This window comes from Lissotriton helveticus, chromosome 3_1, assembly GCF_964261635.1.
Source record: "Lissotriton helveticus chromosome 3_1, aLisHel1.1, whole genome shotgun sequence".
NCBI classification, from domain to species: Eukaryota; Metazoa; Chordata; class Amphibia; order Caudata; family Salamandridae; genus Lissotriton; species Lissotriton helveticus.
In genome coordinates, this window is record NC_136061.1 from 411,660,174 (window position 1) to 411,686,493 (window position 26,320).

The 26,320-nt window shown below is 46.0% G+C and overlaps 1 protein-coding gene across 2 annotated transcripts in view; it reads right to left on the bottom strand.

The window, feature by feature from the left end:
- Window positions 1-26,320, bottom strand: part of ALS2 (alsin Rho guanine nucleotide exchange factor ALS2) — a 1,284,778-nt gene that overhangs the window by 1,078,850 nt on the left and 179,608 nt on the right. The gene's annotated exons all lie outside the window — the stretch shown is intronic.

Here is a 26,320-nt window from a genome sequence, read left to right on the forward strand (position 1 = left end):
TCTCCGCTGCACCAGCAGCTAAGGGCCGGGCTTTGCTCCGCTTGTTCCCCCGGTCTGGCTTGGCTCCGCCGGGCCCCTCCCACCCCGTGACCAGCAGTGGGCGTCAGAGGCAAGCGCCAGGAGGCGCATAAAGGCTCCCTCGGTGCTGAGTCCGAGGGGAGCCTTACTTGTGTTTCTGCAGTTGTTTCCAGTGCTTCAGAGGGCCGGGCTTGGCTCCGCCGATCTCCGCTGCACCAGCAGCTAAGGGCCGGGCTTTGCTCCGCTTGTTCCCCCGGCCGGGCTTGGCTCCGCCGGGCCCCTCCCACCCCCGTGACCAGCAGTGGGCGTCAGAGGCAAGCGCCAGGAGGCGCATAAAGGCTCCCTCGGTCCCTCGTCCCGTGGGATGTGCACGGGCGAGCGCCGGGAGAAGCCCGGGACAAGGGCGGGACCGTCTGTAGCCGGAAGAGGCCGGGACGGGCCACCCCACTTACATTCAAAGCAGAGTAACATTAGAGACAATAGTAAGGAGGATTTTGTATATTGCCAAGGCACTGTGGGGGTGCAATATTGTACTATTATGATCAAAACTAACCCAAAAGTGTGCTCTGGGTCTGGGTCTGGGAGGGTAGGAACCTTGGACGCCTTTCTCAAATTAGCTGAAAGTGCAGTGGCAAAAGAAATTGAACTTGTGGAGAGAAGGCGCTCGCTGGACCCTTCTTGTCGCATTGTACCACCAATATTAGTCCCAGAGACAATGGACAGCCTGACGGGTTTACCCGCCCTTGCACATCCCCCGCAAACCACTAATGGGTCAGTCTTAGTTGATAGTTTATCCATTAGTTCGGCTCCATCTTCCCCTTCTTCTGTTAGTAGTCTAGTCCCTTCGCCCCCGGTAACACGTAACAGGCAGCAGCAGGCCAGGCCGGTGAGCAAGCCTAAGACCGTAACAGGTAAAAGAAAGGCGAGCAATGCCCCCAAAGGTAGTCAGCAACAAGCCAAACAACCTAGAAAATTAAATTCCTTATCTGGGTTGGGGGGGCAGCAAAAGAAGGTAATACCCAATGCGTCTGAAGGCAGAACCCCAGGTAGAAACGAGCAGTTGGTAAAAGAAGTAGGGGCCAATCAGGGATGTAATACAATTGAGCTAATGAGATTCATGGACGAAACCATCAGGTCCCTTATCTTGCCATTAATGAACAAACTTGAGCAAATAGATGGTAGATTAAATGCCATTGAAAAACATCTCCTAGACCATAAAAGCCCACCACCGGAGAATGACTTTATAGCGGCTCACTCTCTGAATACAATTACAACTAGAGTAAATGATCTGGTGGACTCTATGATAACTTCTTTGCCCCAGGATATTGCCCAAACTGTAGCACCTACCACGACTTCTCCAGCTGTAGGTCCCAGGGAGGAAGTAAAGCAAGGGCCTCGGGGGCCTATAGGGAGATTAAATCCACTGGAACAATCAGCTAAAAAAACTTTTTCACTGCACCTTCCCCCGGAGGCTTGCCCATATTCAGTAATTTTGGCAAATGTCCTGAAAACCCAGGATGGTCGTGAAGAACACTGGACCACACTAAAAAACAAAGCCCTTAACTTCCTTTCTGGAAAAACTGTGCTGGGTGATCACTTGCACAATAATTTTATGATGGTGAGAAGGGTACCATGGGTGGGCAAAACCAAGAAAAGTATGGAGGGTGATTGTGTTGTGGTGAGCTTTAGATCCCCTAGATTGGTTAATGATATTTTGAGGCAGGCGGGATCAGCAATTATTCATCACGACTATGTAAATGTTGTTCCGCTGCGTTTTTTTACCCCCCTCAGAAATTTGGTGCCATTGGTGAGGGTCAGGCCAGTCGGGGAACAGTTCCCCATATCGATTTAATTACAACAAGCAATAGATATGAGGTCCTGAGCTCGCTGGATACTAACGACTGACTTACGGATGGAAATACCAGGGCATGGGGAAGGGCGGGTCCAGGCGATGCAAATAGAGGGGGCTTATTAGAGGAAATTGGGCCTCAAAGCCCGTTGGCACAGCTAACCATCTCCAGTAGGGGTAGGGGTGCAGACATATTAGAGACCAGGACCAAAGCTACTGAACCTTTTATAGGCGAAAATGGGTTGGAAACAGGTCATGTGGAAATCCTGGAACGTATTGGGTCTAGTGGGGGAACAGGGGAAGCTCAAGAACTAGTAAGAGTTATCTCCTGGAACATAGCGGGTTTGGCAGCCAAATTTAACAACACTGAGTGGCGCAACTATATTAGTAACTACCATATAATCAGTCTCCAGGAGACACGGGTGGTTGACAATAGTACCTTTTATATTCAGGGTTACAAATGTTTCTTCGTCCCGGCACAAAAATCCAGATCGGGGAGAGCAATGGGAGGATTATCTATATATGTAGATCTGAACCTTCAGGGCACATGGTCCAATACGGACTGGAGTTCGTACGCAATTCAAGCCATACGATTCAAGGGGAAGGGGTTAAGGTTGACCATGTTTAATGTTTATAACAATGGGGCGGGGGGAAACTATAACACACTCGTAGGGGAACTGGATGACAGACTGGGTCAGGAAACTACAGCTAGGAAGGCGGCACATGTACCTGCTATACTGGTCATGGGAGACCTTAATTGCCACATATGCCCGGCTCTAGTTCCAATAGATGCTGAATGGTCTCATTGCCCCGTAGAGAATGGGCCGCATTTTGTTAATTCGTCGGAAGGTCTGGCCTTTAGTAAATTCCTTCATACCCACGATTTAGAGCACACTATTAATATGATGGTCGTGCAGAGGGATGGCAGTCTACCACGGACATTTAAGGGCAGAGGGTGCTCCTCATTTATTGATTATATCCTAGTCTCTAGACTTTTAAAAGATAGAATCTCTAGTGTAGGGATAGAATGGAGCACTTTTAGTGACCACAATCCCCTTGTATTAGAGTTGCTTTACTTGGTTTGCCCCAGAATGAGACAGCATGGTACGACCATTGAGAAGGTAACGGACCAGGGTAGGCGACTGAGGTGGGCCAAAATAGACGGGGAAACCTTTTATAAATCCTTGATGGACTCTGGAAAATCTTCCTTTGAGGACTGTCTAGATACGGCTGTACAAGGTCCCCCGTTACTGGCAGCATTTGGGCAGATTGCTAAGCTGATAGATGGACTCTTAAAGACAAGGGCGCCTACAAGGAATCATTGCCACCCACGATGGTTCGATCGAGATTGCTCGCAGGCCTTAAGGGAGCTTAAAAGCACTCTCAAAATTAGTCCAAGGGACCCCAAAAATTTGCATTGTGTAGGAACAAATATAAGAGTGAGACTAAGAGGAGGAAATTAGCCCTACAGGGGGAAGCATGGGCAGATTTAAGAGACGCGGGGGAAAAAAGGGACATGCCTGAATTCTGGAGAATTAGTAACAGACCAAGTTTCCAGGAAAACAATGTCCCCGAAATAGGGACGAATATTCTGCCAGATCAGTGGGTTTCCCACTATAAGGGGCTGTATAATCATGAGACAGGAATAACTGTAGAGCAGGTTGGGAAGACGTATCAGGGCTCACCTGTAGTTTTTTTCATTAAGGAGATTACTGCCGGAATTGAGGGTTTGACGAAAAACAAAGCCCCTGGCCCAGACGGGATCCCGCCTGACTTGTTTTTGAGCTGTGTGGAACTGTGGGCCCCCATAATGACTAGGGTTATAAACGCTGCCATCACCTGTGGTTTGCCGCCCTCATGGTCAATGGCCATAATCGTCCCCATCTTCAAGAAGGGCAATAGGACGACCCCCAGTGTTATCGCCCTATTCCCTGATTGACGTGTCTGCCAAACTCCTGGGTAGGGGGATCCTCAACAGACTGACTGAGTGGACCGAGGAAAATAACATCATCTCGGACACTCAGTACGGATTCAGGATGGGGAGGTCCACTAGTGACCAATGTTTGAACCTCTATATGCTGACTGCCAAGGCCAGCAATGAAGCCATCTATATGGGGTTCATGGATTTGGCAGAATGTGAATAGGGATAAGCTCTGGGATATGATGTCCCTCATGGCGATTGAGGCAGGCCTAATCAACATTTTAAGGGAACTCCACAGTGACACTTCAGCAAAAGTCCGATACAATATGGAGGGTGGGTTGACTGAATCATTCCCCTGTATGAGCGGGGTACGGCAAAGCTGCATTCTCGCCCCGTTTTTATTTTCACTCTACATAAACAACTTAGAGCAGTTTCTGTTAAATTTAAGGACAGATTGTCCAAGAGCAGGGTCGCGTCACATCCCCGTTTTACTTTACACAGATGACGTGGTCCTGCTCGCACGTCTACAGACTTTGATTGATGGATTTGTCAATTTTATGGGTTCTTTAGATCTGTCCGTTAACCTGGGTAAATCATACGTGTTGTTGGCTGGCAATAAACCTTGTACCAAATCCACTTACACTATAGGAAGCCACAAAATAGAAGAGGTTAAAACATTTTCCTATCTAGGCTTATTATTCGACAGGTCTTTACAATTCAATTCCCTGATAGAGGAGCGTTGCTGTAAAATTATTGCTACCAATGGTGCTATTGCAAGTTATGGGAGGAGGGTAGGTAGATGGTGCCCCGGACAGGTGATGAACCTTTATGGTTCTATATGCTGCTCCAAAGTTATCTTATGGGGCAGAGGTATGGGGCTTTCCCAACATCTCGCAACTTCAGCGGGAAGAAAATAAATATTTAAGATCCATCTTGAAAGCCCCACCAAGCACCGCTGGTATAATAGCCCATAGGGAATTAGGAAGGCCACACCTCGAAGACCTGGTAAAGCTAAGACCTATAGTGGCTTGGTTAAAAATTTGGTCTAACCCCGAGGCGTCCCTGAGCAGGGAAATTTTAAATGACTGCCTAGGAAGAGAGAAATGCATGAGAATCCCATGGCTCAATTATGTAAAGACCACCTTAGAAGCTCTGGGTTACAAGAATCTTTTTATTGACCCGGCAGTAATTGTACCCCAGCATAAAGTGATTGTAAAGAAAGCTTTTCTAGCCCAGAAAACAACACAGAGAGCTGAGGCCGAAGGGTCAAAAAAGACTGTGAGGGCTCATAGTCTGGTTAAGAGCACTGAGGGAATGGAGCCATATTTGTACCTCATGCATAACGCTCAGGACAGGTTTTTAATGTGCCGTTTTAGGCTCAATTTATTACTGTATTTATTAGCATCACCAGTAGGGTTTTTAACTACAATTGAGCAGAAGGGAACCTGTGGCTGCGACAATAGATCTCCACAGGATTCCCTTCATTTTGTATTGTTGTGCCCTTTTTACTCAATGCCTAGGCGTAGATTCTTGGTAAACATTTTAAAACAAGCTAAAATTAAACATGCTCGAGAGGCCTTAATCTATTTACAACAAGCGTCTGACCCTTTAACATTGTGCTGCATCATGAATTTTATTAAAGTGGCGGTCCGATTAAGGGCAACCAGAGGGGAGGAGTGATTGTCAAGACTATCATTGTATTTTTTAGATTGTCCTTTTTCTATTTATATGTATTTCAAGCAGGATTCTGATAAAGATTTAATGGAATTTTAAACTGCTGTAGATATGTATGTGCTTTTATGGTGCTTTTTAATCATCGAATAAAGAATTCTTGACTTGACTTGACTAATGTAAACAGCACTCGGGGATGCCAGCTTTAGCAATGGAGGCCATGCATGCTTTTACTTTCACAATGGGCCGCACGCACCACTCGGGGGACTGGCCCCTGCCCTTCAGCAATGGCAGCCGCTTCTTGATAAAAGAATGAGTCTGCATGCAATCATTGTTTGATGTGGGGTCTATTCACTACGGGATACTTTTTGCGAGCCCGCCATTGCTAAATCCACTTTATTACTGTTTATTGGCACTGCACTCTGCAGCATAGGCCCATCATCAGGGCTTAGCTTGCTGTTCCTAAGTCGTTTGGCATGGAAAAGTTAATATCAGGGATTTTGTGTTGTTTGCTGTATGGCTGAACAGTTTTGTTTTTCATGCTGTATGTAGCATTTTTGGGAAAACCACCTAATCAAACTAATATCTTTTACTTGACTCTGCACGATCCCCTTCCTCCTACGTCCTGAACAATTAATACAATAGAGGTCGTTTACGTTGTGTATGGGCTTCAAAGTAGGGAGATTTGCATATCAAAAGAAAGTTGAGGGTTGTGCGAAACCATACAATGCAATGGTATACAATGCGAGGCAGTACATCCTGTTGTGTCAATGCACCTGTTGCCACTGTGTGAAACATTCAGCTTAGGCCGACATACTTATTTGACCAGATTCGTCTTTCACCCTTCTTAGTTTGAAAAGGGCACTGTTAATTCGGGGTGATATGCACCCAAGATGACCTTGTGCTGGATGGTCTTCCCCTGAGAATGAGTTACAATGTGAAACAATGTTGTGGCGCTCCCATAAATCTTTTGAGACAGCACCCAGCATCCAAACAAACATCTTTCAAAAGGGGGATTTTAATTTAAAATAAACACATGGTTAACTGCACCACTGTCCCTTACGGGTAAAAAAAAAACATACAAAAATTATACACAAAAAACAATCACGTTTTACCTCTTACAAAGAAGTCATGCAATTGATAACACATATTAACAAGCATTTGGAATGCAAAAGGTCTCACATTTGCGAGAGGTTGATCTATTTGCATTGTAAATGACTATGTCTTTTATTTATGTGTTTTTAAAACCTGCAAGTGGTGCGTAAACATGCACTTTGTACTTATAGTCGTTGCTTACGAAAAGCAAGGCTGGAAGTAAAAGACGAGCAGTTACTGCCAGCCTTGCTTCTCATAAGCGACGACTATAAGTACAAACTGCGCGTTTACGCACCGCTTGCAGGTTTTCAAAACACATCAATAAAATTCATTGTGATTATAATAGCTCAAACTCACGCAAACGCGAGACCTATTGTTTGCAAATGCTTGTTTTCTTTGTTAACCCCTTGCCTGCGGGGCTAATTCCCCTGCTGTGCTGGGGGGCGGGGCGCGCACTACGCCCCGGTGCTCATGACGAGCTCAGCTCGTCATGAGCCACGGTGGCCGTGTGCTCATGATGAGCTGAGCTCGTCGGGGTCACACCCATTTCTTTAGAACGCTCAGCACAGCGAGGGAATTAGCCCCGTGTGCGAGCGTTGCGGCCGTTATGACGAGCTCAGCTCGTCATGAGCACACGGCCGCCGTGGCTCATGACGAGCTGAGCTCGTCATGAGGATGGGAGGGGTTAAAGAGCACTTAACACTAACATTTGTGTTTTCACTCGCTCCGAGCTCCATTTCAATAAACAGGCCTGTAAATCTTGTTCTTATCTCATCACATTTGCTGTGCATACAAATGCAGGGGTTAAATGTCAGGTGCTGTTTTCTGAGGGCGCCTGTTTACTTTTCTTACTCTGACTTCAAAGTGAGAGGATTTACAGCCCAAGGACATTGTTTTGCATTATTTGTCTGGCTTATTCTGGCATTGTAAGGTGGTCCAGCCTACTTTCACCTTTTTACTTACGCGGTTACATATGCTTAAACGGTCTTGTGGATGACCGGCACTGCCGTATAACAAAAATTTGAAAGCAGACTCTCCGACCTCATTTTCAAGCTTTTACATACACTTGAAAATGAAATCGGGGTCTGTAGTTGAACATGTTAGACACTCATTTGAGATTTAATTTTCGTATAAGCTTAAATGCTTTGATGGATTACGATAACGGTTGCATACAAAGTTTTTGACGGCAGACTCGCCAGTCTTGTTTCCATGAGTTTATATATGCTGAAACTGAAACCTGGGTCCTGTGAAATATGGACACAGTATATTCGTATTACAAACCCCTTCCATTTTAGTTTCTCTTAACCAAATGTGGGCACCCGCACTTAGCTGCACTTTAGCTTCACGTGCAGCTAAAGTTTGCTATATTTGGAAATATTCACGGAATTACTGATATTGGCGTGATCTAGCTGCTGATTTCCCTCAAATGTTTTGTTTTTAGTTACAATTGCCTCTTAAGTCCTCTAGTATTAGAAATTAAACCACTGCCTGACCAACATCGGCTCGATCCAGCCGCTCACTTCTCCCCCAATTCTTTAACCTTCTTAGCGATACCGGCATACTTTGCCTGTGAAGCCCATGTCTCAGAATGACTGATAGCATTTTACTCGGTTGCACACTGCATGGAAAATGATTAATAATTCATACTGACAGCCACCTTTGACATCAGAAACAGGTTGGCACTCGCCCCACGTGCATTTTTATGTTTGACATGATACCTTTAAGGGTCTTCCATTTTCTTTCTTATATCGATGTGCAACACTCGTGGTTTCACTCGCTTCGAGCTCGGTTTCTGTACACAGGCCTTTTTCGTGCTCTAGTTGCTCCCGAGCCCTATAAATTACACATGCTGCAGCGGACAGGCGCAGCAGGCTCCAAAAGCAAGCCCGTCTGTGCTGGCCCACGCCCGAAAGGGCCCAGGGGCCAGAACCTCTGCCGGTTGGAATCACGACCAACTAATTAAATATACGTCGGAAGAAATTATAAGACTGGGGCCGCCATTTTCGAAGGCCTGTAAACATAATGTAGATGTTAATAAAGGTACGTTGTCATGCAAGAACGGCTATAAGAATTTGAGACTGCTCAATACCAACATACAGCAGGGGGAAAAGCTGTCTTTCATCCTGCTGAACTGTCGGTCTCTAGCTAAACATAAATTTGAGATCGCTGAAGTGCTGAAGGAAAATAGGCCAGATGCCATGTTTCTTACTGAAACATGGCTTAATGACAGTTCTACCCCTGACATACTGGACGCTCTTCCAGGAGGTTATGGGATATCAAGGAAGGACCGGGCAGGGTAAAGAGGGGGAGGAAGAGCAATAATTTACAAATTTACAAAGAAATGCTGTATAAGTGCAGCCAACCTTGAACAGTGCGAGGCTCTCTTTTACTCTCTCAGTAACAGACAATGACACTATAGCTGGCTTTCTGATCTATCGCCCACCTGGCACAACAACACAGTTCACAGTGAGCCTGGGGGAAAGAGTGATACACACAGCAATATGCCACAACAAACTCCTTGTCTTAGGTGATCTTAATATACATTTTGATGAAACTGAGAACCCCGAGGCACAAACTGTGTGCAAAGACCTCATGATGTTTAATTTAGCGCAAAAGGTTAGTGCGCAAACGCATCACGCTGGCCACAACTTAGACCCAATCTTTACTAATATAACAGATCTCGAAGATGGCATACCCATGCCAGTCTCATGATCTGACCACCATATTTTCCCTTTCCTCATCCTGACTCAGAGTCCCTCGTCCGAAAAACCTAAATAGACAGTTACCCGTAAAAATGGGTCAATTTTAACACCTATACGTTCACTCAGGCGCTGCAAAAAAGATAAACCTGATATGGATACGGATATAAATGTAGCAAATGAACAAGTGGCAGCATGGATAACAGAAGCTTTAAATGAAGTAGCCATGGACCACAACTAATACCAAGAGGGCAAAGGCGTCAGCACCTTGGTTTAATGAGACATTAAGGAAAGCTAGACAAAAGTGCTAACAGATAGAATGCGTATGTCATAAGAACTACTGCACCAAAACCAAGGAGGGGCATAAAATAGAACTCAAATCATACCACACATTAATAAAAGAAGTTCACGGTTCTTTCTATACCGGGAAGATAGAAAGGGCTAAAAACTCTTCTAAAAAAATTTTAGTCATTCTAAAATCCCTACAATCAGCTGAAAAATTAACCGAACCTCCTATTCCCACGGAGGAGTCCTACATTTTTCACAGCGAAAGATCTACGACACCTTCCCTATGGAAGCACAACAGGGAAGAAGCAAAAAATGCACTCTGGTCCCATTATTTAAGGGAGAAACCCTAGAGGAGTTTAAAATGCTAGAACCAGATGAGGTGAGGAAACTTGCTAATATAATCAAATCAGGATCCCCGAAGGACCCAGCTCGCCCAGAATTGCTGATGCAGTGAGAGAACTGCATTATGCCATTCATATCTGAGCTAATTACCCACTCCTTCCAATCAGGAGAAGTTCCCTATGAATGGAAACAAGCTATGGTCCGCCCTTTAAGGAAAAAATCGCAAACTGACCATTCGGTACTAGAGAACCTACGCCCTATCTCACTACTACCATTTGTTGCAAAAATAGCAGAAAAAGTAGTGAATATACAGTTGACCAATTACATAGACAGAAACAACCTAATGCACCCCTCACAATCAGGTTTTCGAGCTGCACAATCTACGGAGACAGCCCTCCTCTTGGCTACGGAAACCCTAAGACAGCACGCGGACGAAGGTCACACAGCTGCTCTGATTCTGCTGGACCTCCGCGCAGCTTTTGACACAGTCTCCCATGGCCTCCTCCTCCAAAGATTAGAGACGTGTGGTGTAAGGGGCATGGCCCTGCGCTGGATGATATAATTCCTGTCATCATAAGGTTTCTGGGTCACACAAGACGCTCATATGTCAAAGAGCTTTCTCCTGTTACAGGGAGTTCCCCAGGGCTCAATCCTAAGCCCCACATTGTTTAACTTATACATCGGGCTACTTGCCACTATGGTGGAAGGTCACAAGGTGTCCATTGTGTCCTATGCTGACGATACTGAGCTTATTATCACATTGTCCCAAAACCCGGGACTCACTGCTCACCAATTTTCCCAATGCATGGAGGAGGTAACAGCATGGATGACTAATCATTGCCTGAAACTTATTGGCAGCAAAACGGAGGTGATGATAGTGGGAAAAGTTTCATCTGTCTGGTCATCAGCATGGTGGCGTGAGACACTTGGCCAACTTCCAATTCCTAAAACAGAAGTCAAAAATCTTGGGAGTCTGGCTCGTCTCCAACCTGACATTTGAGAGCCAAATCCGGAAAGTCACAGGTAAATGCTTTGGGACACTAAAGGTCTTGAGGAAGGTCCTCGACATATTACCTGTCAACACCAGGTAAACTATAGTACATGCCGTGGTCACCTCTCAGATTGACTATAGAAATGTCCTATATCTAGGCGCATCTAAAAAAAGAATAATGAAGCTGCAAATCGATACAAAATGCAGCAGCCCGCCTAGTACTGAATCTCCCAAAAAGAACATCCCTATCAAAAACCCTAACCAGATTGCACCGGCTACCAGTCGAAAAGAGAATACTGTTCAAGACAATGTGCCTCTGCTACCGTATTCGGCAAAGAAAGGTCCACAATACCTTCAAAAAAATGATGGCAGCTTACACACCCAGCAGAAACCTGAGATCCGAAGGTAAAGCGCTAGCAAGGATTCCAAGAATCAGAAAGGCTAGGATGGGTGGTCGATCCTTTAGATTCCTGGCAGCTAAACACTGGAATACACTGCCAGTTGAAATAAGAACAGAGCCCGGTGAAACGACCTTCCGCAGAAAGTTGAAGACATGGCTTTTTCAAACCAGTTTGCCATTATATTCTCCCAAAACCTCCTGTTACAGGCCTGGGGGCGGATTGTTTAATCTGCCTGACTCTTAACCCCTACTGTACGCTAATTTACGGGTATGAGCGCGGGGACGGTGTAACCATGCGCTCTATAAATTGATAAACTAATAAATAAGTCTTGTTTCTATATCTTCATATTTGCTGTGCCTTCAAATACCAAGGTCCAATGTGAGGTGCTGTTTTCCGAGGGTGCCTGTTTACTTTTATTTCTCCAATTTAAAAATGAGAGGATTTGCAGCCCATGGACATTGTTTTGTATTAGTTGTCTTGCTTATTCTGGCTTTGTAAGGCATCTTTCACCAATTTTACTTACTAGGTTACAAACACTTAAACGCTCTTGTGGATGACAGGTACTGCCATATAACCAAGACTTTGAAAGCGGACTAGCCAGCCTCATTTTCATGCGTTCACATAAGCTTGAAAGCCGGTCATGTAGATGGACCTGGACGGCAACCGAGATGGGGGGCATTTTCCAGGAGGCAAGGTGGCCCTAAGGTCCTCAATCGCAACCCTTACATTCCCCTCAAAAAGGTCAGGGTGAATTCTGTAGATTCTAACTCCTAGCTATTTCCCAACGCATACCATGTATGTTCGGTATATCGTTGGAGGGGCCCTGAATGGGCAACTTACAGGTCTTCTGCTAGTCTATGTGCAGCCCTGATGGGTTGGTGAGAAGCCATACCGCTTTCTTAGGGTCTTCTCGCCCATCCCCCAGAAGCAACCACATATCGTCTGCATACAATGAACTATAGTGTATAACACCACGGACATATATGCCTGTGAAGTGGTGACCCAAGCAGTGGTTCCATTGCTATAGTGATTAATAAAGGCGATTAGGACAGCCCTGCCTGGTGCTGCTTTCAACCGATCACTGCCCGGAGATCACCCATTCCATTCGAACTCTAGCGATAGAAGCAAAATATAGAAACAATCCCAGCGAAGTAGTCCCAGTCTCAAGCCCATGCATGTTATTACAGAATAAAGATAATCCCGCTCAAGACTGTCAAAGGCCTTTCCGATATTCACTGCCATGAATATAGCCTCCTCTGCAGTATCTGGCTCATCAAAAAGAACGGCTAACAGTCACCAAATGTTTTATGCCGTGTTTTGGCATAAATCCATTCTGGTCACAGTCTGTCAGGGGTTACATATGGGCCTGGTATCTTTTGGCCAGAATACCATTTTGGATTTTATAATCTACGTTTAACAGCGATAGTGTCGCAAAGTTACTAAATCTGTGAGTGGCCTCCCCAGTTTGAGTAGGGGATTTACGAGCGCTTTCCACATCGAACTTGGGAGGGAATATGTTTCTTTGGCCTCACACAGAGGGAGGCCAGCCGAGTAGTCAGTGTTTCGATATGGTCGCGTAGAATTCTACTGGAAGGCCATCTGTGCCTGGAAGTTAACTCGCAAGTTAACCCGGGCTCACCTCAGCCATGATTTTTTTCCATTGATATGTCCGCTCCCAGTTCCTCCACATCCTCCGGTAGGAGGCAGTAAAGACATAATCCTTCCAAGAAATACTATATACTGTCCCCTCTTTTGTGATGATTCCTAGAATATAGCACTGTATAATATTCACGAAAGGCTTGATTTATCTGGTCCTACTTTTAAAGTTTATTGCCCTAGGCCATATTCATTTCTAATATCTGTGAGCCCTTCTTAGTCAGACTGACCAACAGGATTGCTGATTTGTCTTGCTCTGCGGGTCCTCTGATCATAATCTAAGCATAGGAGTCGCTCAATGGCATCCGCAACCGCTTTCTTATCAATCAGCAATGTCACCTGTAACTCTGGCTTCCAGGGTCTATCACACTTTAAGGATCTCAGGGCTGTCACCAGGGTAGCTACTTCTATCATTAGTGTCTTGTGAACTCCCCCGACTCAGAAATGCATTGTCCCCTCACGTCTACCTTGAACGAGTACATGAAGAAAGCAAACAGAAATTTGGAGGCCAGCCAGGAGCTCATGAAGCACTGGTATGACCAGAAGCCCTCAATGGTCGAGAACCAACCAGGACAGCTGATGTGGGTTTTAGAGCCTTTGGCACCCAGAGATCTTCAGGACATATGGACTTGGTCCAATACTATTTTGGTTAAGAAGGGGAAAGTCACCTACCTGGTGGACTTAAGGACCACCAGAAACCACCACAGTGTTATCCATATAAACGGAATAAAACTTCACCAAGACATGTTATGTTATGTTATGTTAATAACACTTCTATAGCGCACAGCTGCCCCAGCCAAGGGGCGTCCCGGCGCTTCAGACAGAGTACACATACACAACACAGCAAAGCAAAGACAACCGCACACAGAACAAAGAACTAAGATGGATGAGGGAACAAGTACGTTTGTATCGCCCTCCTAAACTTCAAGAGCTCATCAAGTTCACGAATGTGGGACGGGAGAGAGTTCCACAATTTAGCAGCCAGAACTCGAAAAGATCGACCTCCCGCCCTGCACAACCTGAACCGAGGGACCATGACCAAGTTTTGACCCGAGGATCTTAGAGAGCGCGTAGGCACATAAGGCACCAGAAGGTTGTCGAGGATCTGAGGCGAGGCCAGCTTAAGGATCTTAAAAGCTAGGCACAAGGTCTTGAAATGAATCCTCTGTGCCATAGAGAGCCAGTGCAGAGAACGGATGGTATTTTCCGCAAGCCTGGTAAGCCTACCAATGCTCTGGCTGCGGCGTTCTGAACACGTTGCATCCGGGCGATTTCGGCCTGGTTGGCCCCCAACAGGAGCGAACTGGCGTAATCGAGCCGAGATAATATGGATGCCTGTATAACCAGCTGCCTGTTGGAGGCATCAAAGAACCTCAAAATAGGTCTCAGTCCTCGTAGGATGCCAAAACAGGTGGCCGCCACTTTCTTGGTATGGGCACAAAAACTGAGGGCAGGATCTAACCAAACCCCCAAGTTTTTAACCTCTGGGACTGGAATAGGAGTCGCGTCCAGTTCAGGGGGCCACCATGTATCACCCCAGAGATCAGTCCTCTGGCCCACAATCATGACCTCAGTTTTTTTAGCATTCAGCTGTAGGCATTTGGCACTCATCCAGCTAGCTGCTGCCAGGAGTCCGTCCCGGAATCTGGGGGCGTCAAGCTCGGAGTTCACACTTAGGACGACCGCTAGCTGCGTGTCGTCAGCATAGGAGACCATAGTCATGCCCCACTGCTTGACGACAGCCGCCAGCGGTCTCACATAAAGATTGAATAGTGTGGGACTCAACGATGAACCTTGAGGCACACCCAGCTCCAGAGGATAAGACTTGGACTCACAAGGCGGGGTGACAACTTTGAAGGTCCGATCGGCAAGGAAAGAACTGAACTAGTTGAGTGCAGTGCCCGAGACACCCGCCTCTCCAAGACGTTGGAGTAGAATCCTGTGCGAAACCTTATCAAACCGCGCACTAAGGTTGAGTAATACTAGTGCCGCAGTTCGACCAGAGTCCAGCACAGATCGAAGATGTTCAGTTATTGAGAGCAAGGCTGTCTCAGTGCTGTGACCAGCATGGAAGCCATTCTGGGAAGAGTCAAGAGTCCCTGCCCTCACAAAATGCTCAGACAATACCCCATTTACATAGGCCTCAGCAATTTTAGCAGAACATAGCAGATGTTCACAATGATCATGGTGACAGATCGAGGGAAAGTAGAGGAAAGTTAGCCTATCCCTGACCTTCTATCTTCTGGATCCCCACCGAAACCAGGAAAACAGTCACCCATGCTCTGGTCACGAGCCGACTGGACTACGGAAACACCCTCTATGCAGGCACTACCGCTAAACTCCAAAAGAAACTCCAACGAATCCAAAACGCCTCAGCCAGAATCATATTAGACATCCCACGCAACGAACACATCTCTGGTCACCTGAAAGACCTCCACTGGCTACCCGTCAATAAGAGAATCACTTTCCGACTGCTAACCCACGCACACAAATCACTCTACGACATCGGACCGGAATGCCTCAACTCACGACTGTCCTTCTACACCCCCTCCCGCCAACTACGGTCTTCCAACCAAGCCCTCGCCACTGTACCTCGTATCAACAAGACCACCATGGGAGGCAGATCCTTCTCATACCTGGCTGCTAAAACATGGAACTCACTCCCCGCGCACCTTCGCCTTACCCAGAACCACCTAGCATTCAGAAAGCAACTTAAAACGTGGATATTTGACAAGTAATCCTCCTCCCCTTCCTAAGCGCCTTGAGACCCTCTGGGTATGTAGTGCGCTATATAAAATTCTCTGACTTGACTTGACTTGACTATCACCCAATGTCAAAGATGGTTCATTGGAAAAAGTAGTTCTCTCCTCCACTCTCACAGTCCAATAGCATACAGACTGTTACAACTTGCTCTGTCAGTTTTCTGGTCTACTTTCCCTGACCACAGGTCTGACAACTTGGTGCACCATGATGTAGGCACAAGGGATAGCTTGCCAGTCAAAAGTAAAATGTATAGTCTATTAAACAAGGTCAATACTAGTATCAATGCTGAGTTTGCTAAGACACTAGAGCTGAGGGAGATTTAACCCTCTAGTAGTCCTTGGACTAGGCCAGTGGTGCTAGTACCCAAAACAAATCCAAAAATAGGGAAGCCTGAACTAAGGTTTTGTGTGGACTAGAGGCCTAAAAGCAGTCACTCAGACTGATGCCCACCTGATCCCAAGAGCTGATGAGCTCATTGATAAACTGGGGTCTGTCAAATATCTGAGCACCTTTGACCTGACTTCAGGTTATTGGCAGATAGCCCTAACATAAGGAGCCAAGGAGAAGAAGCCAATTAGCTCAGGAGAAAAATGCACCTGCCACCTTCCAGAGGCTAGTGAACAGAGTACTTCCAGCTTTGGAAAACTTTAGTGCAGCATATAAATGTGGGATACTTGTAAAGCGCACTGTTACTCTACCCGAGTGTCCTGGCGCTGGGGAACACATCCTGGTTTTCCCTGTGAGATGGTCCCTTTCTGGGTATCTCCAGGGAGAAACCAGGCATCCCCGGCGTCTGTGGGGGGCCGTTGTAGAGATGAGGCAAGCTTAATGCCCAGAGTTACAGAGTGTGTTCCCTGGTTAGAGTAGGAACTGAGGCGAGAATTATCGAGTCCGTTGACCCTAGTCCAAGACCCTGCCGCGTCGGGAATTGAACCCTGGTCCCGGGCCGTTCTCTGCTTATAGGTCTGCCACCTCTAACCAGTGAGCCACACCTCTCCACAATCTCTTTATGACATTGCTGTGTTCAGTTCCACTTGGGAGGATCACTTGGTCCACCTGAAGGAAGTGGATCAAGCTGTGCAACTGGCAAGACGGATTATCAAGGAAAGCAAGTGCCAGATAGGGTAGTGGTGCCTTGATATACCAGGCAATATAGGTGGGTGTAGTGCAAGGGCAGCTACGGGTTAGGCAGACCTGGGAGACTTATGTCGGGCCCCCCTTTTCAGAAGTGGACTAGGCCAGGATCTGTGTGTTATTGCAGACTACGTCTTGCAATGCCCGCATCAAGTTGATTCACTTCAGTTTTTTGCATCATAAGTATATGACTCCCACTGGTATGCATGGGTTAAATTTGGAGCAGTCATCTGTCTGTCCTCATTATGATTTTGTAGACGCTGACTGTATGTACTTAGCATGGTAAAGTTCATTAGTAAGCGCTTTATAGCTAGTTGTGGTCGATAGGTTGTAGAGAACAACTGCCTTGGCTTGTCGCTTACCCGTCAGCTTTGTCTGCTGGGAAATGTTGCTCGTCCCAAAAAGCGCAAGATGGCATATTGTTTCTTGCAGTTGGCGTTAGTATTATCAAGAAGGTAGGTTGCCATTTAAGGTTCCCATGGCGATCCTATACGTCCAGTGCGTTTCGGAGTGGTTATTGGCTGAGGAAATACATATCTGACGTACACGAGCAGATGCTAAATTGCAATTAGATGTGGAGTTTTGGGAGGCACTCTGCAACGATTTTTGGGCAATGAAGGGGAAATGTAGGATAATGAATGTACTGATAGTAAAGTAATGTAATGTAAAGGAAATTTGTAAAGCTCGCTGCAACCCATCGGGCATCCTGGCGCTAAAGTGACACAGAACTACATTGTGGGGATGTCCCAGTATGCACTGGGTAAAGGATAACCCCTTCTTGATTACAGTTTCTGTTACTACTTGTTAAGTATTGTATTGCAACTGTATGCGCAAACGTGGTGTGGCCAATGTTATTTAATTGCTGATCTTTCAATGCAACCCTTTGTTGACAATACTACTTTGTTACTTTTTTATTGCAAAATGATAAATGAAGGGGTTTAAAGAAAAAAGAAACCGGAGGTCTGAGTGAGCAGCAGGCACAGACCACTGCACTACACTTTTCTGCACCACGTTTACTACACTCCAGTTAAACTATATAGATATGGGAAGGGGGAGGACAGTGATACATGTGAAAGATGTAATAGCCCATTGGCAGATTTTGTACATCTGGCGTTGAATTGTGCTGTGATTGCCGATTACCAGTACATGTTGTTCCAAGTACTGAATGGTATTATGGACTTGACACTACAGCCGGAGGACCTGCTGGCACTCTTGAGCTTTCTTAAAGAGATAACCAAGCACATTAGAAAGTTTGTTGGATTGGCACCGATATATTTGGAAAAAGGGGAGTGGTCAAGTCATAGGGTAGGGGAGCGCCACCTACAGTTGATAGATGGCTTACAGTCTTGGCAGTCAGTAATGAGATTTCAGAGACATACCGTACACTACTGCCAAAGGGGTCACCTCTGATATATGGGGCCCACTGAAAACTTATCTTGGTGATAGAGGTCAGGATGTGAATGACAAACGAGAGGACTCATGAATCAATTGAATCACCATCACCAACTCGAAGGGGCTAAGTACCAATGAGAAAAGCTTATCAGATAGAGGGGTTGACTGCAGTATGAAAGTGACAGATGCTGTACTCACTTTGTTGCAATGGCTTATTGTGTATTATGTTATTTTGGATGCTTATTACAAGTGTTGGAGAGGTAAACCTGTTTTTATACCCCTATTTCTAAAATAAAGTTGTCTTTGTTTTTTTTTTATAAGGAAAGGTTCTGTTGTGTTCTTGGGTCACCAAATAGGAGGAGGCCATGTGTAATCTCTCCAGCCCAACATCTAAACCATTCTGGCCTGAGAAGCATCTGAGACCAAAACCCAGGTCAGAGCCATTTTATGGCGGGCACTAGAGAAGAGTTGCAAAAGGTTATGGTACCATAGTGGCACCTTTGACATAGCTAATCTCCAATACACAACCCAAGAAGTAATCTGGACAGACAAATGTCATAGGGCCTTTGGAACGAAGGTTTGTGCTCAGCACTTGTCCTAAAGTCACCTGATTTGAGCAAAGACTTTGTTGTCCAGACTGATGCTTCTGAATATGGGATTGGGACAGTGTTTCCACAGGTAAATGATGAGGGTCAGTATTAACTAGTTGCCAGGCGACTCCTCTCAAGAGTGCAGTGTTGGAGTGCCGTTAAAAGGAAAGACTTTGCTGTGGTTTGGTACCTGAAGAAGCTGAAACGCTGTTTGGAATTCAAACTGACCACAGATCTCTCAGATGGCCGATACTGATGAGAGGAGAGAACCACAAATTGTTGAGGTGGTTAATTTCCCTAAAGGGTATGGATTTTACAGTGGAACACAGACCTAGTACTCACCATGTCAATGCACATGGCCTATCCAGGTTCTTCCACAAAGATGATGAGTACTATCATGAGAAGGGTTAGTTGCTTATCACCTTTTGTCTGGAGGGGGGACCACATAAGGAAATGCCTCTTTCTGCATTATCGCCTCCAAAGATTTGTACTGGTGCAGCTGTTATTTTGACTCTACTGAGGCTTGCTAACCATACCTCAGGGCCAGTGTTCTGACGCTTTACAAAGTTTAACTTGAATTGGCTACCCTCAACTGGCACACATTAACTTACTTATAGGTGAGTGCAGCACAGTCATCGAGGGTACAGCCCGCATGACTTACTGCTGAGCGCTCTTAGGCCCCACCACCTTCTTGAAATGTCACGGCCGACACAGCTTCCAGGTTAGAACACCAGAAAAGACGCGGGGAAGACACTGGTGGAGAATACAGTAGTAGAGCAGGGTAAAAGTGAAAGGAAACCTGCATTGAAGTCCTTTCCTTGATGGCCAGTATTATTCTGCATGCAGAGGCAGACTGGATATCCCAAACACTATCGATGCTGCTGCATTGATGCAGCACTGAACGACGACATGTTGACGTCGGCTAGCGGCCTGTTTGGAGCTGCAGACAATGACGCTCAAGACAGAATTAGCTACAGTGGTGAAGTGGATCATTCCACTGGCTGTTCAATCACTAAAATAGAATGGACCTCTATCTCAGAATTTGGGTACAAGTCTGTGAGGGCCACACATTTAAAAAGAATGGGGTTTATATTGAGGGGGCTATACCTATTACACCTCCATAGACTGCATTGGTTGAGTGTAGGAGTGCAAGATCAGTGTTTTCACTGTAAGCTAGAAAGAGAAGGAGCTGGGGGGGGAAATTTTTCAGAAGCTTACAGCTATTACGCAGATCCATATATTGTCAGAGTCCATGCTTGGTTAGTTTGGCTCCTCAAACAAAACTAGAAGGGCCAAAAAAAGTGTCACAACTTAATACTTCAGAAGTAGAGAACGGAGGCAGCTCCTTCGCTGAGGCATTGGCAGTAAGAAATGCAAAGTCCTAAAATGTTTGAGGAGGCCTATGCTAAACGGGCGGGGGTCTTTCTCCATTTTTAAATATTTGGGGTAGAATACAGTTTGAGTTATGTAATCCTGACAGCTAGGGGTACTAGCTATATGCTACACGAAGAACATATGTTGTAATCTTCTATACTGGGCAGGAGGTATAGACTTAATGATGAACAGGAGACTCGAAGCGGAGTTTCTCAGTAGTTATGCATGCAATGTATAATGTATGCCTATGTTTTGAAATTGATTGTCCTTTTTTTATTGAATTGACCACTGCATTTTAAATTGCACTGAGCACTTTTTTGTCAGCACTTTCTATTGAAATGAACAATCTTGAGGAATTAATTATTTAATGTCTATTTATATAGTTTTATATCTGTATCAAACAAGGATATTTGCTTTCTCTAGCTTCGCAAAGCAATTGAGATGCACTGCTCCATAAAACTTTTTTTTTTAAAACAACAAAAACTTACTTGGAAGTGTCATGTATAAGGGAACCAGGGTTAATCAGAGCAGGTAAGTTAAAGTGTCCACCCTCGGCTGCAGCACTGATTGTGTCAACCCAAGTGTGACAAATCACAAAATGGCTCACAGCATGCCAATGCAGTTCCCTTTTTTGGGGGGGAGCGGGAGGGGGTATTATGTGTGTATATGTTCCTCCGTGCAGTCACGGACAACTTGTAGCTGGGACACGTGTGCTGAAAGTGGGTGCGGTGGGTCAGTACATATCCAATACCTTGGAGGAAAAGTATGCCGAAGCTGTCCTTGTTGCACTGACCTCTTGATGAAGAGTCTCTGCCAGCGCACCCAGGACTTGCACGCGTTACAATTGCCACGAAGGAGACACAGCGGGGAGTGCAGGAAGGATCTTTATTTCAAAAGAGCAATGGCACAACGCATTTCGGTCTGTGCCTTCATCAGATGAATGCTCCAACAACAGTTACTGCGCCAAAAGTCTCACAGATATACTCCCATTCGTTCCGCCAGAAAAAATACAGAGGTTACAGAGATGTTATAGTTAGGCTGACATTTCACTCATACAAAATCAGAGAAATTCAGCCATTATAGTTAGCTGAGTTAACTATAACTTGCGCCCCCGCAATGCACTGCTGATGTCACATATTACATCACTCATGACATGGTCAGCGACATCACTGATGACATCTCAAATGACATCACTGTCACTGGGCACATGCAGGCTTCGGTTTCAATGCAAGGTTTACACACTCAGGGTGGGCCTCAGGGGGGAGAAGTTGCCTCCTCAGGACTGGCGGTGGGAGAAGATGTGAAGCAGACGCCTTTCCAATCGGAGTGAAAGAAAGCATCAAAAGAAAGGCCATTCCGTTGGTATGTGCTGCACACGTGGCATGTGGGACACCCTTACTGCGCACCCGTAACGACACACATGGGGCCTGCCCCAGCCAACGGGGCTGCTCTGGAGGCATTAGTATTCAGAGCAGTGCCTGCTGTTAGCAGACCAGGATCCGCACGGACACACGTCCGAGCCGGTACCCTAGCTGTAAACAATAGCCCCGCAAGCTATGCAAGACAATGAGGAATATTCAAATCAGGCGAGCATCGCACTGCCACGGAAGAGACAACATGGAGAGTGGACAAAAGCAAAACCCTGGATGATGATGATAACCCTACTGATAATGAGATTAATAGTAGTGAAACAATGATTAACGTACACTATTAAATGAAATGGCAGCCCTGGTATGCGACACAATATGTGATTAAATTATCACCTATGTTGTAAGTACTGCTACTGGTCGCACAATAATAATAATGATAATAATAATGCTGGCTCGCTATTTCACTGCACAGTATCAATGCTGGAGCTGCACTGGGTCACTGCTGGCGCTGTAGTGTCAAAGTAGTATTGATAACGCTTCAACGTGAAACCCTAGCACTGCACATGCCCCGATATCACTGCTGACCCTGTACGGCGCTACTGTTGGTGATATGCAGTGATGCAGTTTCACTGTTGGCATTAGGCAGCCAAGAGTACTCCTGTCGGGGCTGAACACTGCCACAGACTCACAACTGGCCCTGGACATCCAATATGCTAGCTGCTGGTGCTTCACCTGTCACTGCTGGCACTGCAAAGGATCTTTTTCACTTCACAGTATCACTGCTGGAGCAGCACTGGGCTAAGCTAGCGCTACAGCATCACAAGGCTAGTGGTAATTCTTTACAGTGTCACCGATAGCAGGTCACAATATCACTCCTGGCGCTGGGCACATTGCAACTGTTGGTGATTCGTTACGTCGCTACTGGTGATGCAGTGGCACAGCTGACACTACATAATACACTGCTACTGATGCGTGGTGTTACAGCAAAGAACCCCCCTCGCGCAACGAACGTTCAGGTGCAGAAGAGCTGGAATCTCCCCGCAGGCGACAGGGGACGGAGACGCGCGCGGCAGTGACACTGAGACATTTCACTGTAGAAAAAGGAAAACAAGTATTTACAATGCAATGGTCTCGGCATTATTAAAGGTAGAGCTATTGGCATTGCTTATGACTTTTTTTTTTAAAATCATAAATAAATAGCATTGTCATTTACATTGCCAATAGCTTAATCGTTAAATAAATGGCATTCTCATTTACAATGCCAATAGCTTAATACCTCGCATATGCATGACCTATTGCATTTACACCCACACAGAGCCACACACACACACATATACAGAGCCACCCACACAGTCATTTACATAGAGCCACCCACACACACAGAGCCACTTACACAGAGCCACCCTCACAGACAGAGCCACCCACACATAGAGCCACCTACAAAAAAAGCCATCTACACAGAGCCACACACACACACTCACACACACACACACAGAGCCACACACATACAGAGCAACACACACACATACAGAGAGCCACGCACACACACACAGACAGAGCCACGCACACACAGGCACAAAATAACCGGCATGACAAGCAGGACACAGAGGCACAGAAAACACCAGAGACACCAAGAGGGAAGACACAAGCACACACCGCCCCCGCAAGCACTGACTCATAACGGTGACGCTGACCCCGCGCCCCCTGTACTCACGATGGTGACGCTGGCCTTGCGCAGGTCGCGGTTCTCTTCCTGCAAGGCTTTGCACTTGAGCTTGTAGGGACTTAACTAAAATTCAGAGGGATGTAGGGACCCACCTGGGCCCAAAGTCCATGAGGACACATTGTTATTATGCCAAATGGTTATAGTACCTTTAACCCGTGCCCCAATGTTGGCATTTTAAAGAAAAGTTGCATAAATCATACGTGGTACATCACCACAAATGCCACTTCTCAACGAGGGGCGATCATTTATTATGGAATAACCGAAACATGTGTGTGTTTGGTGGGGGGGTGAGTTGGCAACTGCCTCTCCTATTCTCCTATAAAGATAATTCTATAACGTTTAGAATGAACATTCGAGGCAATACCCAGAAGCGACAATAGTTACTGTTCAGTATTACCTATGGATTTTTCACTGCTGGTAGCAGTTACTAGAAGGCCTGGACTAAAGCGCAATACTTCATTAATCTCCATATACAAGAGGTAACGTATGCATGAATCGGTATAGCTATAGAAAGTTCTTATAATGTCTTAATGAGAAGAAAAATCTTTCAAATCTAAGAGCACACGCTCAGAATCTCAGATTTGGAATGAGGCAGGGCTGTTTGCATTGAGGAGCTCTCCCAACAACTGCGTTACAACATATGGATACAATAAAGAGGCAGAACAAGCAGCAACCCTGAGTTCCCTATAAAATTATAGTCGATTAATCGAAAACATGATGAATTGTCATCTGTATAGTCATTGTTAATGATGTTAACAGCAGTGATGTTAAATTTGTTTAATGCTTCTTCATTTAGCATTACGAGCTCCGTACTTGTTGCAGCGGAAACATTGAATACGGTCGGCAGCACAACTACACAACACCGCAGACATCCCACAGAACACAAATCTGAAAACCCGTGCATGCCCCGGCAGTGCTAACCCGCTGCTGATCCAGGCTGATTCATGATTTGCGCCTTCCCAGAGCTCGCAGCCTCGGGCTCTGCATTGCTACGGATTCGAAATCCCTGAAATAATAGCAAACATCACTACGCCTAAATGTCCGAAGATTACAGAAGAACGCCCACTGACCATGGTGAGGAAGTAGTCACGGAGCAGGCGAGAAGTCTATTCACTCGGCGGCGACAACCTCCACACTGGCCCAGGTCACCTCTACGGGATCAGAAGACGAAGGAGACAACCGGCAGCAGAACGAACGACTTTGAATGGTATTTGACCGCCGACGCACACTGTACCGGAAATGAGGAAGAAAAGGGGGTTGTAGTTTTATACCGCCAAGTCTGTCATCTGTTTCAAAGCGCCATGTGACGAAGGAGACAACCGGCAGCAGAACGAACGACTTTGAATGGTATTTGACCGCCGACGCACACTGTACCGGAAATGAGGAAGAAAAGGGGGTTGTAGTTTTATACGGCCAAGTCTGTCGTCTGTTTCAAAGCGCCATGTGACAAAGAAAAACTACATCACCCAAAAGAGGGTAGCTAGGGGGCTTGGCGACCCATAGCGCGCTGGTACATGTAGTGTAGTATTGACATTGGCGTGAATGGAAACGTAGTTCGTCCCAGGGATCAACATACTTAAGGTCATGTGAAATACCACAGCATGCATCACTCTCTGGATTAAGCAACTATCAATTTGGAAAACGTGAATTCATTCATTGCCCTTCCTCTCTGACAACGATCGAATCCAGAGCTGCATTAAAGAGTATGCCTGTTAGCCGCGCTCTGCAAGTCCTGCGGGGCGTAATTAAAGGAGTGAGGTTGGGATTTTTGTTCAAAATGTCCTTCGGCAACTAGAAACAAGCACTGCTTCGGTTACAAGCATGTACCGATGAGAGATGTTTGCAATATTAAACTTGGTTACAAGCACTCACCTGAGGACGACTTCTTCCGGCGGCGGTCGGCCTGAAATGGCTGCCGCAAAGATCCGAAATGTTTGCGATTCGGGGGCGTGGTTTTTTTCCCTGAGTGACGGATGACGTCACGGGTAGAAAGAAGGCAAAAAACACGCCCCCGAATCACCAAAAGACGGGGCTTAAAGGGAGTGACGCCCCTCTCCTCTCTTACTAGGCCAGCCAATGGAGAAGAGGGGCGGGTTCCAAGCCCCCTCTAAGAAACATAAAATCTTCGGCTCCGCCCACTGCTACGCAGTGTGACGGTCCTCGACTCAAAAAAGCTTCCAGTGGGATTCGCAGGGCGGTGAGGGAGTTCAACGTGGTGCGTGTATCTCCAACCTTCTCCCTGGCACCATTGCCCTCGCCCAGCTGCTACAGTCTGTAATGAAAAGAGTTAACAAATAGAGTTGGTAATAAAGCAGCGCAGCTTAATTCATTTATAAATGGCAGCTGCATTTTAAAAGGCCACTACATTTTACAAGTTCTTTTTAGTGCGGCTTGCCAGTGTTTCCGATATAACAGGCTTAATCCTTTAGCAGTGAGCTGGGACATCCCATCTTTCTCAGTGCTGATGTTTCGGGCGCATCTTTAATTGTGCAAAGGAAGGAGATGGAGAATGAAGGGGTCCTAGTGCAGCGGAGCGAATGACGTGGGAAATGCCATGAAATAAGGTGATTGATGTGTATCAGGGAGCGGAGGGACGAGACGTGGAACATGTCAGAGAAACAAAATATGAGGGCTGGAGCCAATGACTCCGAAAAAAATGTTTTGGCGCATAATATTTGGGACATTTTATTAAAAAAAGCCCCTGGGAGGTGGCTGACCCCATGGCTGCTTGGGGCCGCATCTCATTTTTAAATTGCCCCCCGCACCAGGCCCACCCGAGGATTTAAAGAAAACGAAGCGCGGGAGACTGTGCTTTTTTTTTTTGTTTTTTTACATTTTAGGCAGGATTTACTGACCAAATGGGAATCCTGTTTATTTATTTATTTATTTTATAAAAATGCTTTTTCTGGCCCTGGACAGGCCTAGGGTGTCAGGGTGTTTGTACTCTTCCTCCTTTTCTTGATTTTGACCTTTTTTCACTTTTTTTCTTGCGACTCGGTTCAACCAAGTCACAAGATGGCTGCAAACAGTGCCTGGTTGG